We start from the raw sequence: 15580 nt of genomic DNA, 5'->3' as shown, positions 1-15580 counted from the left end.
ACGCCTGGTCTAGGGAGATAGAGAAGTAGAACCCATGCTTGCCAGTGAAGAGTTAACAATGACAATAATACTGGGGATGATGGCTGCTACGGTTTGTTAGGCACCAGCTTGGGCCAGCATAATACGAAGCTCTTTAGTTACACTGTTAAGTCACAAGGACCAAAACGCCACATGCCAGCTCAAATTCTGCAAGGGGGTGGGGTGTTATGAGTGTTGGACATAAACCGGAAGCTAACAGTAAACCAAGACTAGAGATCTTGTACTGCTGGGCCTCCCAGACTCTGGGCCAGGATTCCAGGCAAATCCAGGTTCCTATTTTGTCATAATTATGTTATTTCCAATTTGGTACACAAAGTGAGACTTATGTAAAACACTATCTCAACTTGGTACAATACTTGTTAAATGCTACCGTACTGTACTTCTATTTTTTGTTTTAAAGATGGAGTCTCACTTTGTCACCCTTGGTAGAGTACCATGGCATCACAGCTCACAGCAACCTCCAGGTCTTGGGCTTAGGCGATTCTCTTGCCTCAGCCTCCCGAGTAGCTGGGACTATAGGCACCCGCCACAATGCCCGGCTATTTTTTTGTTGCAGTTTGGCTGGGGCTGGGTTCAAACCCACCACCCTCGGTATATGGGGCTGGCGCACCCCCTACTGTACTTCTAAATTAAAACTCCCCAAAGTGAGATTCTACTTTGCCCAGCTCTTCAGTGAGACCTGAGAGGTAGAGAGAGGGGGACACAAGGCCAACAGCTACTAAATGAATGAAAATCCTCACTGATTCCTATGAAAACTGTCAGAGAAATAAGAAATTTTATAACAGATGAAGAAATGAGGCAATATATGATTAGAGCAAAAATAATACGGAAAAGAAATGTAGCGGTTCGGAAGAAAGAAGGTTACATGGCCTAGGGAAAATCCTTGAAGAAAATGGAATTTTGCTGGAGGATCCGTCTTTAGGTAGTTCACTCACTCACACACTGGTGAGTTCTCGGAGGCTTCAGTTCCTCCCCCAACGGGCCTGTGCACACGCTATTTGATTGAAGGTTCTCATGACTTGATGGTGGGCCTCCTCCAGAGTGAGTGGTCTAAGAGACAGAGACAGAGCCAGGCAGAAGTTAACCTTTTCATGACCTAGCCTCAGAAGACCTCTGCCACATAACATGAATAGAGGTCAGTCACTAAATGCAGCCCACATTCAAGGGGAGGGAATTTAGACTTCACCTTTCGAAGAAAGAAGAATCAAAGAGTTTGTGGACTATATTAAAACTACTTGTATATACAAAAGAGCAAAAAAAAAAAAAAAAAGAATGGAAGAGAAAGTATCCAATGTACTCAGCCCTACTATGAAACTAATTTATGGCTTTCACATGAAAGCTATAACCCAGTTATAACCTAAGAATGGGGGAAAGGGAGGGGAGGGAGGGGGGAGGTGGGTGGAGGGAAGATGACTGGTGGGATTACACCTGCGGTGCATCTTACAAGGGTATATGTGAAACTAGTAAATGTAGAATGAAATTGTCTTAACACAATAACTAAGAAAATGCCAGGAAGGCTATGTTAACCAGTGTGATGAAAATGTGTCAAACGGTCTATAAAACCAGTGTATGGTGCCCCATGATTGCATTAATGTACACAGCTATGAATTAATTAAAAAAAAAGAAATGAGTTTATATCCATATTTGTGGTGTCTGAACCCCAAACTTGCCAATAAAATACTTAGCTGCATCACCATTTACTCGAAACTTACCTGTTATGGTTTTAAGCCTGGTACCAACTCACAAAATTATATCCCATGGAAAAATTAAGAGTTTTCTCCAATCACAAAATTGTACAGGATAGCAAAAACTGAATCACCCCAAATACACAATAACAGAGGAAGACAGTACAAACTGTGAGGCTTCCATACTGAAGAAATCCTTTTGAAGATATGAAAAGGAATGCTATAGATCTATATTTATTGATAGAAACATTCTTTTTTTAAGGGAAAATTTTTCCATGAATTTTCATATTCATGGAAACATGTATATATTACATAGAAAAATTATATCAGTAGGAAGATTTCAACTGCAAGTAAGAGAAAGTTCTAATTCAATGACTTTACAATGAGGAAAGTCTTTTCCAAAATAACACGTAATCCAAAGGTGAGATTCTCTGGATCTACTTCTCGTGATTCTCCTAGCTCTACACACCTCCCTGTGTTTGCCCATGATCTCAGGCTGTCTGATGATGGCAGCACATATAGTGTCAAAGCCCAGAAGTCACACTGTGTGCTCTGTGTCTCTCTAATAGGAGAGGCATCACTCCATGAAGGCAGCTACATACTTGTGCTGTGTGTCATTGGTTAGAACTGTGTCATATGCTCATGTCTAAAGCAATCACTGACAATAGAAACAGGAACACCAGGACTGGGTTAGACCAATCAGGATCTACCCAGGATGTGCTCCTCCAAGGCACATGGCCAAGGGGAGGAGGGGAGATATCTGGGCAAATTCAGTTTTCATGAGGAAGAGAAGGGGAATGGATATTGAAGTGACAACTGTATTAGTCATGGTTCTCCAGGGAAACACAGCCAATAACATGTATATGTGTGCATATATAGACACACATATGCACGTGTATACATGCATATATATATATATAAAGAGAAGCATTCTAAGGAATTTGCTCCTACAATTATGCAGGCTGAGCAGTCCCAAGATTTGCAGAAAGCTGAAGACCCAGGAGGACTAATGCGGACCTGCAATCCAAGAGCCAAGGTTTTTAATTCAAGTCAAAATGTAGGAAAAGATCAATTTCCTAGCACAAGCAATCAAGGAAGAGTAGTTCCCTCTCATTCAGCCTTTTTCGTTCTATTCAAGTCTTCAGTTAGTGAGGCCCTTTCAAATCATAGAGGGCAGTTGGCTGTACTCAGTCAATACACTCAAATGTTAATCTCACCCAGAAACACCATCATAGACACACCCAGAGTAATATCTGACCAAGTGATTGGGCACCCTGTGGTCCAGTCAAGTCGACACATCCAATTCACCACCACAGCAACAAAGAGCATCTATTGCATAGGGCATACAAAACAATGTGTATAGCAAGTTGGTTAAGAGTGCCTTGGCCTAAATCTACCCTCTATCACTTACTGTCTAACTACATGTCTCTGGTTAAGATAATTTTTTGAGCCTCCACTATAAAATTCAGACAAAGGGAGGAACCTGTATCACTGGGTTGACCTGTAAATTAAGTGAGATTGTATGTGAAAAGTTCATATTAATATGTCAGACACATTAAATACGCAACAAACTGCAGATGTTATTAACATGAATCATAATATTACGCATTGTGTCAGTTATCAATGGATTGCCTCTGAGCTCCAAATTCATTCTTCAGCGTTTGCTTCTCCTAACATACAGGAATTTTTTATTTATTTATGCCGAGCTCGATGCTGAGCTTCCTCAGTAGAGGGCGCTAAAGGAACACTGCAGGAGGAAGAGGCTTCTCTTACCAGCAGCAGCACCATCGGTCAGCGGCGAGGTATGAGGTGTAGCCTGGGTAGCCTGGGTCAGCTGATAGCCATTTTCAGACTCTGGAAAAAAGCCTTTGAGACCTGAGTAAGTTTACCTGCTCTGGCCCCATGGAGGGTCCAACTCTTCCTACATTGTTCTTAGGTGAGGGTTGCTCCTAGTGGTGAATGTTCCAACTGCAGCAGGGGCCGAGCTCCAGATTCAGAAGTTGGGCAATCTCTGGTTTCAGCCAGGCCCATCTTCCTGTGGCTATTGAGCCAAACGCTGTCAAGTCCTTTATCTTGGAGGGAAAGCTCCAGGTTTTCAAGGAAAGATCAGCACAGATCAATTTCCTAGGCTTGGTGCTTGGTAGAGAAACAAAAAGCAAGGATTTTAAAAATCTGTCCCCTTGGGTGAGGCTTAGGCACCCTACCTTTTTAAAGTACTCCTGTTAATTTAAGGATACAGCCAAGGAGGAGAACCGCTGGATGAATCGCTTTGGCTCTGCGCTCAGAATTTCTCTGGCCCAGAACTTTATCTATGATATAGTATCCTAGGGTTGTAGGGATAGGCTGGGAAGGCGATCCATAAGGTCATGGAAGCAAAGCTCAAAGCCTGTACAGTGCTGGACACATAGGAGGTCCTCAATATATGACTTTCTATGCCAAGGAATAATTTCCTATTCTCCAGTCTCCTGGATGACTCACTACACCCTCACTGGAGATAGTGAGGAGGTGGGATTGTAACTGAGACTCCCCTCCCCTAGCCAAAAGGCAGGTGTGTGTCTCAAGTCAGGCCAATTGAATGCTCCTTCCCTGGAACAGGGAACAACAACAATAATAAACAACTTCAACAGATGGAGTTCCTTTCACCTGAATGGTGGCACCATAATTACACTGTCTTTGCCAGGTGAATACTCCCCACACTTCCCCTTTCTGGCATTCTAGAGCTGCCTCGGTTTCATTTCCCAGTTCTGCATATTCCCATGGATTCTGGAAACACACATATTTCCAGTCTATTACATTTTGCCAAAGTTGGCTTCCGTGGCTTATGGCCAAAAACTCCTGCCACTGACCAATGTAATAAAGAGGACCCTGGATCCACTGCTGCAGGGAGAGGGCCTGCTCTGAGCTGTCCCAAGGTCCTTCTGAAGGGTTGACTGAATACTGGGGAGGGCAATAAAAGGCATTGCAAATCCCTGTAGGAAACTTGACGGCCTCACAGGATCTTGGTCCACCACCTGTCTGGCCCACCTCCCCCTTACTCCTGCCACTCCATCCACCGACCTCCTTACTATTTGTCACCCTCAGTGGGCACATCCGCACCCCAGGGCCTTTGCACTTGCTGTTCCCTTGGTGTGAACTGCTCTTCCTCCAGAAATCCCCACTATGTCTTCTTTTTCCACTTTGTTCAAATGTCATCTGCTCAGTTGAGCCTCGTTCAACCACCATATTTCAGAACACACACCCCAAATATCTGGGTCCTTACTGTCTCCTTTGCCTGATTTTCTCCAGAACCTTCCAACAGACTACATCATTTAATTATTTATTTTGCTGTCTGCCTCCTAAGCTCCAGGAGGGCAGGGATTTTGGTCTGTCTTGCTCACTTAGAAATTTCCCACACAGTTACCTGGCACATAGTAGATGCTCAATGAGTATTTGTTGACCTGAGTTGCATTCTGGGTAGACACGGTCAGGGACCTGTGGGGTTGCTCTTGGTGAAATAAGTGTATGTCTTACAGAGCCGACTGCCTGCCCAGCCCTGGAGATCTTGACTGACAGGTGCCAATGTTAGGGGCTGACTCCTGGGAGGACCCACTCCCCCAGTAACCCTGCACATGGGATAGGGAGGCACTTTAAGTCCTGGCTTCTTCTGAGATAAAGAGCCAGTATATCTTGATACTACACTTGATCTTAGCCAAAAGGCCAAGCAGTGATAGCCAGTACACCTTGAAAGACTTTGAATGACAACAACAACAATAATAACAATAGAAGTGACAGCTACCATTTATGGTTGCTGGTCATTTTCCCTTGGGTCTGTGTTAAGTGCTTTGCAGTGAATATCTCACTTAATTTCAGATCATTCTGAGTCCCATGTTATACCATATTGTACCCATTTTAAAAATGGCGAAAACTGAGGCTCAGAGACTGTTAACGATGACAGCCCCACCGTCTCCCATCATTTCCTCCAGTCCAGTGCATAGCAGATGGTCAGTAAAGAAGACGCATTTTTTTGTGAGAGGGTGGGAAACGGGGCGTCGGATAAGGAGAGTGGGGGCCCCCTCTGGAAACTCAGGCACTGGATGTGCAGCACCGACCCTACCACCGGCGACCTCGGCTGCTCGGCTGTGCCGCGGCTTTCCGGAGGGGTGGGGCGAGCGCAGCCAGTCCTGACGTCGGGCGCCCTGCGGCCGTCACTCGGCGCTCGGCCCCGCCCCGCGGCCGCTGCCGCAGCAGCAGCCGCAGCGCCCCGGCCAGAGCTACGGCCGCCGCCGCCGCCGCCGCCGGGGACTCGGAACACCGCGCGGAGCCATGGCCTCGGTCCCCGCGGGAGCTGGGGCGCGGGGCGGCGGGCGGCGGGAGGGCGGCCCCGGGCCCCAGCTCCCACCCTTGGGCTGATCCGCCGCTTCTCGATCTGGTCCCTCAGAGGCGGAGACCCGGCAGAGGCTGCTGCGCACCGTCAAGAAGGAGGTAGGTGACGGGGTGGGGGGCCCTCGGTGCGATCCCCCAGGGAAGGGACAGCCGCGGCCACGCGGGGAGAAGAGTCTCTGTGGAAGGGTGGCGCCTGACGGCGGGGCCGGCCACCTCAGGAGTGGGGTTCACCTCTGTAGGCACTTACCTCCCGCAAGGCTGGGGATATGGCGAATGAGTGGGGGGTCCTAAGTATGGAAGGACTCTGGATGTCTGGAAGCTGTTTGTGGGGGTGCACGCAGCACGAGGGTCCTCCAAACGTAGGGGGCATGCCTGGGTGTGTTTGATAGGACCCCTCTCTTGTGTAGGAGCAGGTGGGTGGTCTCAGGAGATCTGGGTGAGAGGAGCTGGGCGGGGAGCAGGGCGCGTTGGGGGAGGGGCGCTCACGTAGCTACAGGCCAAAAGGGGACCAGACTTCAGGAAAACGGAGTGGTTCGATTTGGGAAATTAAACCCTCCCTTCCCCTACCCGAGTTCTCAGTCCTTGGAGCCACCTCCAGGAGCCAGGGGACTGTTCCCTTGGCAGTCAGGGTCTCCTCACCTTCCTTTCCCCACCCCGCACATAGGAGGGTGAAAATCAGACAGTCTTCCACTGCCCCTCTGCCCCTCCACTCTGTCTCCCTGGTGCCAGTTGGAAGCCCAGTCTGGTCTCTAGGGCTAGTAAACATTGACACCCCCCACCCCTGACGCAGAGAGAGTTTACAGTGGTAGGGGCCCGGGTAGGCATTGGGATGCCTGGATTGCGTGTGTACATGCATGCATAAGCCTGCGTGGGTGAGGATATGTGGCTGTATGTGTATGTGACAATGTTTGTGCATGTGTCTGGAGATACCTGGTGTATCTCTATCTCTGTGTGTGTATATCTGGGTGTATGTCTGGTTTTGTGAGTATGGGTCTCTGTGTGTGTAATTTGTGTGATGTATGAGTCGTGAATGAGTGCGGCTGTGACCGTGTGCATATGTGTCTTGAGGGGGTGTGAAACGTGTGATGCATGAGTCTGTGTGAATGACTAAGGCTGTGACTGTGTATGTTTTGCCCTCCCTGTGTCAGCTTGGGACCCCTTTGCTGCCGCGTCTGTGCCCTGAGTTCAAGGCTGCATGGTTGGAGACCTGGTGGGTAGGCCTGGTCCCTGTGCCTGGCTCTGTGTGTGTGTGTGTACTGTGAATGTCAGCTGTAGTGACAGTGCCCAGCACAACTGAGGAGCCCCTCCCTGCACAGTATCAGACAACCACCAAGGGCAGCCTCAGGAGGCCAGGACCTGTTGCTGTCCCTTCCTCCTCCTTGGGAAGTGGGTGTGTGTATGTGTGTGGCCTGTCCTATTTTGCTTAAAGATTAGCTCCATGGCTGACTGCACATTCTAGTGTTTTCAAATAAGGAGATACGTAAGGTCCCTCAGAAAGGCCCAGAAATTTTCAGCTCCTTAAAGACCCTTGTAAAGACCCCAAAATAGCTCTATGTAGGCACCATTCCCAGCAAAACCCACAAATCCACAACATTTTCATGGTGATTTCAAGAGAGGAGTGTACGTGGACCCACAGAAAACCTTAGGCTAAAAACCAAGCTGTCTTTTTGTTCAGACCAAGATGTAGTATTTGCTCCCCAGATGTTTTTGCCTAGGGTAAATTGTTTTGAAGGAAATGGTTGGTTTAGTTGCTGAGGGGCCTGCAGTCGGAAGAGAGTTTCAGCCAGTCTTCTAGGGAGGGCTCAGGCTGAGGTCCTGCTTCCAGCTGCCTCAGTGCCCCACATAAGTCCTTTGCCCTGTCTAGGACTCAGTCTCCCAATCTTCAGAAAGATTCATTTGTCCTGATGTCCTTTGAGGTACAGTCCATGTCAGTCTATAGTCCAGTTTGGGTTCTGGGTAGACTCAGAAAAGGGGATTGATTTCACAAGAGCATGCAGCTAAGAATGGGCAGAGTCTGGCCTTACCCCTCAAGTCTGTCTGACAAGCTCTTACCCTCCCATGCCACAGGTGTGCCCACCCATAGCTACACAGTGCCTCACCTTAGGATGTGTGGGTGGTATAATTTCCATTGTGTGGATGAGAATACTGTGGCCCAGAGACAATGAGTCATATTCCAGGGACACTGAACCAGTGCTGCAGAAAGAGGTCCAGTCTTCGGTCTTTGAGCCCCCCATTCAACATAGTGACTATTCCATGTCCCCAAAGCAGCCCTCCCATGTCCTTTCCTTCCTTTACATACCTCTTCGGTGGACATCTCCCCCAGTATCAGAGGAGGAGTCTCCAGTCAAATGGAAGGGAAAGTTCTTTGCTAGAAATCTGAGAGTCAAGTTATGTCTTCTCTCTCCCCACCCTCCCTGGGTTCAGAGGAGCCACATCTCTGCATGTCACAGCCTTGCACAGAGCCACTTCTCATCCTTTCTAGAAGGGGTGCCTTAGCCATCAGCTTCTCTAGATAAGGAGAGCAGCTCTGCGAGTTTGACTGGAGCTACTGCAGCCACCAAGGGTCCAGCAGAGTTTGTATGGCTGGAAACTCTGCCCAGTGCTGATCTGGGAGACCAGGAGGACCCAGCACCCAGAAGGCAGGTGAGGAAGGACCTTTGGACTCACCCAGAGCTGGATGGAAATCCCAGAAGTGTTTATTTACTGAGAGTTGTACATCAGGCACTGGGCTAGGTTCTGTGGATACAGCAGTGAATAAGATAGGCCCTATCCTTGTCCACTTGGGGCTGACATTGCCATGGGGGGTGGGGGAGATACCAACAGATGTTAAATCCCAGTTACAAGGAGAATGACATGTTGAGCACAGAGGTCTGAAGGGAGGTACCAGGTGCCACAAGAACACGAAACAGGGAGTACTGACCATGAGCAGGGGCCCAGGACAGGATGTTTCAGAAGGCATCTGGAAGATGAGTAGGTGAAGGTATGATGGGATGGGGGGCGCCCAGGGAGAGGGATCTGGGTATGCAAAGGCTCTGTGGCCAGACAACACTGAATTTGAAGGAATTCAAGTGACTGGAGCAGAGAGGAAGGAGAAAGGTGAGGTTGCTGAGGAAGCAGAGCACAGGGTCGTACTTTAAAAGCAAAAGAAAAGTAATGGAGGTGGTGCCTGTAAGCTCAGTAGGTGGGGCACCGGCCACATACACCGAGGCTGGTGGGTTGGAGCCCAGCCCGGACCTGCTGAAACACCAATGACAACTGTAACAAAAAAAATAGCTGGGCGTTGTGGCAGGCGCCTGTAGTCCCAGGTACTTGGGAGGCTGAGGCAAGAGAATCACTTAAGCCCAAGAGTTTGAGGTTACTGTTAGCTGGAATGCCATGGCATTCTACCAAGGATGACATAGTGAGACTCTGTCTCCAAAAAAAAAAAAGAAAAAAAAAGAAAGAAAGAAAGGGAATGGGGAGGGCACAGGGAACAGAAAGGGGGGGGGAGCTCATGTTGACTGCATGTTCATTGCACAAGCATAGACAAGATCCATCTTCACCTTCCAGATTGTGTGGGTTTTAGTCTATTCATAACAGGGATGAAAATTGTTCAGACGATAGGATAAACCCTGTGACAACACCCACCGCGTTAGCCTGAGCTTCTGCAGGGCAGGCATGTTATTTTTCATCTTGTCTCTCCCTCCCCAGTGCCATCAAGGGAGAGCTGGAGACAGGGTGTCCTCAGCATGGTCTCTTCCTGTCAGATCCACCCGGCTCTTTTCTGGCTCCTTCCTGGCTTGTTCTGCCCTCCCAAAGCCACCCCTTAATTTTGTTTTGGTTCCTGGAGTGAGAGAAGAGACTGGCTTCCTGTTCCCATGACAACTGCCATTAAAAGAGCTAGTCATGTGGTGCCAGTTGATAAGGGAAGCAAAGTGACTAACTGCTTTGTTTTCCTGCCTCCAGGGTGCTGGGCCTAGGAGGCCAAGCTAACTGGAGGGGAGGAGGTAGGGGCTTGTGAGCAGCAGAGGGGACCCCGGGAGGGAGGCAGGGAGATGAGGTAGGTGCTGGGGGAAGCTGCTGCATTTAGCTCTGCACACTGGAGTTCATGGAAGGGTGTTGATTCTGAGTTCTTCAGCGCAGCTGCCTGAGAAGAGTTAAGTTCGGGAAACAGAGCTTCTCAGCCTCTGGGTTGGAGACAGTGGGTTTCAAGAGAAAGGTGAGACGTGCCGGGAAGGTTGAAGAAAGATGAGGGAAGCAGTCTATGTTACTATGGAGACCCCCATGGTTTTACTCTAACTCAGTGGTTCTTAACGAGAACCAGGACAGTTTTGTCTCCCAGTCGTAGGTTGGCAAGGTAACGTATAGGTTAGCCCATTAAATCAGACTTTCAGATAAACGATGAGTAAGTTTTTAGTTTAAGTGTGTGTTGCTAAATTGGTCAATCCTGCTCCAGAGGACAGGAAACGTCTGGAAAGTTTTTGGTTGTCACAGTTGGGGGGGGCGCTGCCGGCATTTGGTGGGAAGAGGCCCATGATGCTCCTTACGTTCTTGGAATGCACAAGACATCGCACACTGCACCTGAGAATGCATCTGTTTCTTCTAAAATGAGCTGAGGCCATAGGACAGAGATTGAACTAGGTAATAACATTCCTAATTCTGTCTGTTACGAACGATTAACTCTGTGCCAGGCACTGTGCACAGTGCTTCCTAAGCACTGTCTCCTCCACTCCTCACCATCAGCCCTAAGAGGGCAGTCATCATCCCCTTTCCTGGACAGATGAGGACCTGGAGGTGCAGAGAGGTCACATGGCTCACTTTAAGGTCACACAATTAGTCCACCAGAAGCCAGGATTCCACCTTCACCCTGCTGGCATCTGAGGGTAGCCTCATGCCTCTGGCTTACAGAGGGTACGGCAGTGGGGAGAATATGAACTTCAAACAAGCCCCTGGAAACACAGCTTGGGGTAAAGTCTGTGTAGGGGGAGGAGATGAGACAGGAAATGTCCATTTGTCCCAGTTTGTGCAGGGCTCTGTGTGTCAGGCTGCAGCATTTGAACTTGCCTCAGCAGATAGTGGGGGGCTATAGAGGATTTATGAGCAAGGGAGGGTTTGGGTTAGAGCTGTGCAGAAGAAATAGAGACACCAGGTAATGAGGCAAGAGAGGAAGTTTCTGTCTTGTTCTTTGCTGACCTTTCAATTCTTGGGTTGGAAATCACAGGACCCTCTACCTCCCACACTCCCCTCTGTGCCACCATGTGGAGTAAAGGCTCCAAAAATGCATGTGCCTGTAATCGCTACTATTTGAGGAGCTGAAGAAGAAGGGTCACCTGAGCCCAGGAGTTTGAGGCTGCAGTGCAGCATGATTGGGCCTGTGACCAGTCACTGCATTCTAGCCTGGGCAACATGGCAAGACCATGTCTGGGGAAAAAAAGAAAGAAAAACGCATGAGGATGAATGAGTGCACAAGTGCCAGGTGCCTTTTTGGGGGCTCTCTAATGCTTGCAGGATGGACTCAGATCAGCTTGTGTCACATCTGTGAGCTTAAGAGGGCAGAAATTCTGTTAATGAATAATGCAGCCATATTCACATGATGTGCTTTGATGTATTTTCAGGTCTCTGGCAACCTGGCTTCTGGGAGCTTTTGGTAGTGATGGGTGTCTGTAGCAGGCATGGGCGCCCTGGTTCGATGTGGCGAGGGTAGCTGGAGGGACATTAGCTCTCTTGCTCGATCTCTTGTACTGTCTGGCTGAGTCTCCCCCAGGGACCTCATGAGGTGTCCCAGGAGCTGGTGGTAGCATTTGTTGCTGGTTGGGGTAGGAAAGTGCATTTTTGTTACCCCAGGTGCCCACAGTTGCTGACTGCAGAACCCAGGGTGGGAAGTGAGGAGACCTGAGTCCTGATTATGATTCTTCCCCTAACAATCTGTGTGGCTTCCGAAGCAGGTTCATCCTCCTAGCCTCATTTTTCTACTTTCTAAGTGGATGAGGTCAGACAGCTCCAGAATTCTAAGAATGTCAACTCATCTAATTTGGCCAGCATTACTTTCTGAGAGCCAAGTCTTCCACATTTTGTCTCCTGTGAATTTGCCAATTCAGTATTTAAACCTTATTAGAACTCTGTAGCTGATAAGGCTTTATGGGAACCTTCAGTCCATTCGGGGAAAGCCAGGGCTTACCTAAAGACTTCCAAATAGGATAAATTTAATGAAAAACAAACAACAACAACAACAAAAAAAAAAAAACAGCATATACTGAACCTTTCGTATAAGTGACCTTATTTATATTCACACCCTGTGAAGTGAGGAAAGCCCCTTCTCAAGGAAGTCAAGGCACAGAGATGACAAGTAACTTGTCCAATAGTCCAGCCTGGGAGGCTGGCTCCAGATTCCTGTTCTTTATGACTCTGGTGCTAAAGCCAATATCACACACATGGTGATGAGCTCTGCTAAGGTCATGGAGTGGGGAAGAGGGTCCTGGTTTGGAACCAGGTGGCCCTGCATTTGAATTGTGGCCCTGCCACTTAGTAGCTGGGTAAACCTCTGTGACGTCACTCTACTCACGTGTCACACACAGAGGGCATTCATGCAGCAGTGCTGCTGGGCTGGCATTGTCAGGCAGTCAGCAGCATTTATGGAAGGGTCAGGCACTGGCTCACCTTTAGGGGGCAAGATGGACTCAGTCACAGAAGAACACTTTGCTGCCCTTTTCAGTCACATGTGAACTTGGCAGATGCTCTCAGCATGAGATATTCCTCTCCCTGAATGAGCCCTGGGTTGAGGGGTGCTACAGCCCCCAGAGTAGAACTGCAGAATGAATGGGAAGAGGTGTTTCTTGAGGTCCAAAGGGACAAGCTCTCGTGTGGCAGTCAGTGGGCTGAGTCTTGGCTGGCTGTATTGCCATCCTGGGGTAGGCAGCCGAGTTTTTCTTCTGGGTCCGGTTGCTCGTAAGCTCCATAGAGATAATCTCTGAGCCTAGGAGATCAGAGTCCCTAGTGAGTCTCCTGACCCTGCTGCTTAATTGCTATGCTCCCCAAGCAAGGGGGCTAAGAGTGCTAAACTCAGATGTGAGAGGTGGGCATGTATTCTTTTCTTTTAGTGATATATATTACGAGAAGGGATGGGAGATGATTGCACAACTTGGCAGGAACTCAGATGGTAGGTGTTTATCAGGAGCATGACAGTTCCTTTTTCAGGAATGTCCCATTTAAAAATCAGATAACTGGGGCGGTGCCTGTGGCTCAAAGGGGTAGGGCGCCAGCCCCATATGCCGGAAGTGGCAGGTTCAAACCCAGCCCCGGCCAAAAACTGCAAAAAATAAAAATAAATAAAAATCAGATAACTGGCCAGTTGTGGTTGCTTACACCTGTAATCCTAGCACTCTGGGAGGCCGGGATGGGAGGACTGTTTGAGGCCAGGAGTTTGAGACCAACATGAACAACATAGAGAGGCTCTCTCTCTCTCTACTGACAGGGGTCCTCAAACTTTTTAAACAGGAGGTCAGGTCACTGTCCCTCAGACCGTTGGAGGGCCGGACTATAGTTTAAAAACAAAAACTGAACAAATTCCTATGCACACTGCACATATCTTATTTTGAAGTAAAAAAACAAAATGGGAACAAATACAGTCACACTGTCGCATGTGGCCTGCGGGCCATACTTTGAGGACCCCTGCTAGAAAAATTAAGTCGGGTGTGCTGGCATGTGCCTGTAGTCCCAGCTACTTGAAAGGCTGAGGCAGGAGGATCACCTGAGCCCAGGTGTTGGAGGTTGCAGTGAACTGTGATGACATCACTGCTCCCATGCTCAGGCAATAGAGTGAGATCCTATCTCAAAAAAAAAAAAAAGTAATAAAATAAAAATCAGATAACTGAAGCCCCAAGAGTTAAGAAACTGGTGATACTTGGGACATTCAATTAATTACTGTATTATTATTGTTTAGTAAATTATGCTTAATTAGTAAATTAAAATTATAACAACTGCCATTTACCAAACATTGCTGTAAGTGCTTTGCTTTATCTCATTTTATCTACAAATCATTCTTTAGGAGAGCCAGCACAAGTAGCAACTTCTCTTTAATACCAAGGAAATTAAAGCTCAGACAGGTTAAGAAACTGAATCAAGGTTACACAGCTGAGAAGCAGTAGAGCAAGGCGTTTTCATCAACTCCATGCCATGTCAAGTTAGATAAACCCTAATTAAACTAGCCAGGGTGATGGGGCAGTGCCTGTGTCACATGCTTCTTTTGAGCCAATCACAGTGGGACAGATGGCCCTGATTGGACAAGCCTGCAGGGGTGAGGGTGGACTCAGCCTTCTGAGAGTAAGGAAAGGGCACCAGTGGAGAGTCAAGGTGAAATGACCAGACAGGGAGATTGAAACCAGGCAGACAAACCACAAATGTCCACATCAGAGGAGTAAGGCGCCAGCATTTGGAGCTCAGCCTCTGACAGTGGAGTCGTCCCCTCCTGGGCTCTGCTTGTGTCCCTCATGCTGTGTGCCAGGTGTCTGCTGGATCAAGGACTTCTATTCTAGGGATAAGCAAACCCTGAAATTGTACAAGTACTTTGTGCTTCCCATGTGGAGAGAAGATCTAAGCTTTCATCAGTACCTGTGAAGGGTTCCACAACACAGATACCCAAACAGGGTTCAGGATCACCCTGTGTCTTCCTCAGTACATAACAAAGTGCTAAGACTGGGAGGCTTTTGTGTAAACAACAGAAATATATTTCTCATAGTTCTGGTGGCTAAAGTCTGAGATCAGGGTGCCAAAGCATAATCAGATTGTCTTCCAGTTGCCAGGGTGCTGACTTCTCATCATATCCTCACATGGTGGAAAGGGAGTAAGAGAGGTCATTGGGTGCCTTGTATAAGGGCAATCATTCCATTCAAGAGGGCTCGGCCCTCATGACTTAATTACTTCCCAAAGGCCCACCTCCTAATACCATCACTTTGGGGGTTAGAATTTCAACACATGACTCTTGGGAGAGACACAAACATTCACTCTCTAACACCCTGCAAGATGATGTGATACAAAAATGAATACATTGTACTTTCTGTCCTTGATATGCTCAGAAACGAACTAGTGCCTCCTAATTTCTAACCCAGTGAGCTTTTTAACAAAAATGGTAACACCTGATAATAATAATAATTAGCATTTCTTGGGCACCTACTACATTCCAGACCCACTCTGTCTAATATGTTAGCTACTAGTCACAAGAGATTATTTACATTTCAATTAAATGGGATTCAAAATGCAATTTCTCATTTTAAAATTGGAACTAAATGATCAACACTCAGGCATTAAAATTAAATTCCGTGGAAATTCAGTGGAAATCAAGCAGGTGGGAGGAGGAGTGGAGGTAAATTCACACCTAACAGGTATAGTGCTTACTAGCTGTAGGATGGACACACTTATAACCTTAACTCAAACTGTACAGAAGTAATGCATATAACCAAAACTTTTATACTCCCATAATATTCTGAAATAAAAACATAATTAAAATAAAATAAAAATAC

At 47.7% G+C, this 15580-nt stretch overlaps 1 long non-coding RNA gene and 1 pseudogene across 1 annotated transcript; one reads left to right on the top strand and one right to left on the bottom strand.

Annotated features, from left to right (window-relative positions):
* Positions 1-406: 406 nt before the first annotated feature.
* LOC128583511 (uncharacterized) lies at positions 407-8560 on the bottom strand. Its single transcript, XR_008379474.1, has 3 exons — positions 6334-8560; positions 3498-3860; positions 407-1089 (listed from the first exon to the last, which is right to left on the bottom strand). It is a non-coding gene; the product is annotated as an uncharacterized LOC128583511 (long non-coding RNA).
* LOC128583470 (small G protein signaling modulator 1-like) overlaps positions 4349-15580 on the top strand; it is an 82210-nt pseudogene continuing 70978 nt past the window's right edge.

This window comes from Nycticebus coucang, chromosome 4 (genome assembly GCF_027406575.1).
Source record: "Nycticebus coucang isolate mNycCou1 chromosome 4, mNycCou1.pri, whole genome shotgun sequence".
Lineage (NCBI taxonomy): Eukaryota > Metazoa > Chordata > Mammalia > Primates > Lorisidae > Nycticebus > Nycticebus coucang.
This window is presented reverse-complemented; position numbering and strand designations above follow the sequence as displayed.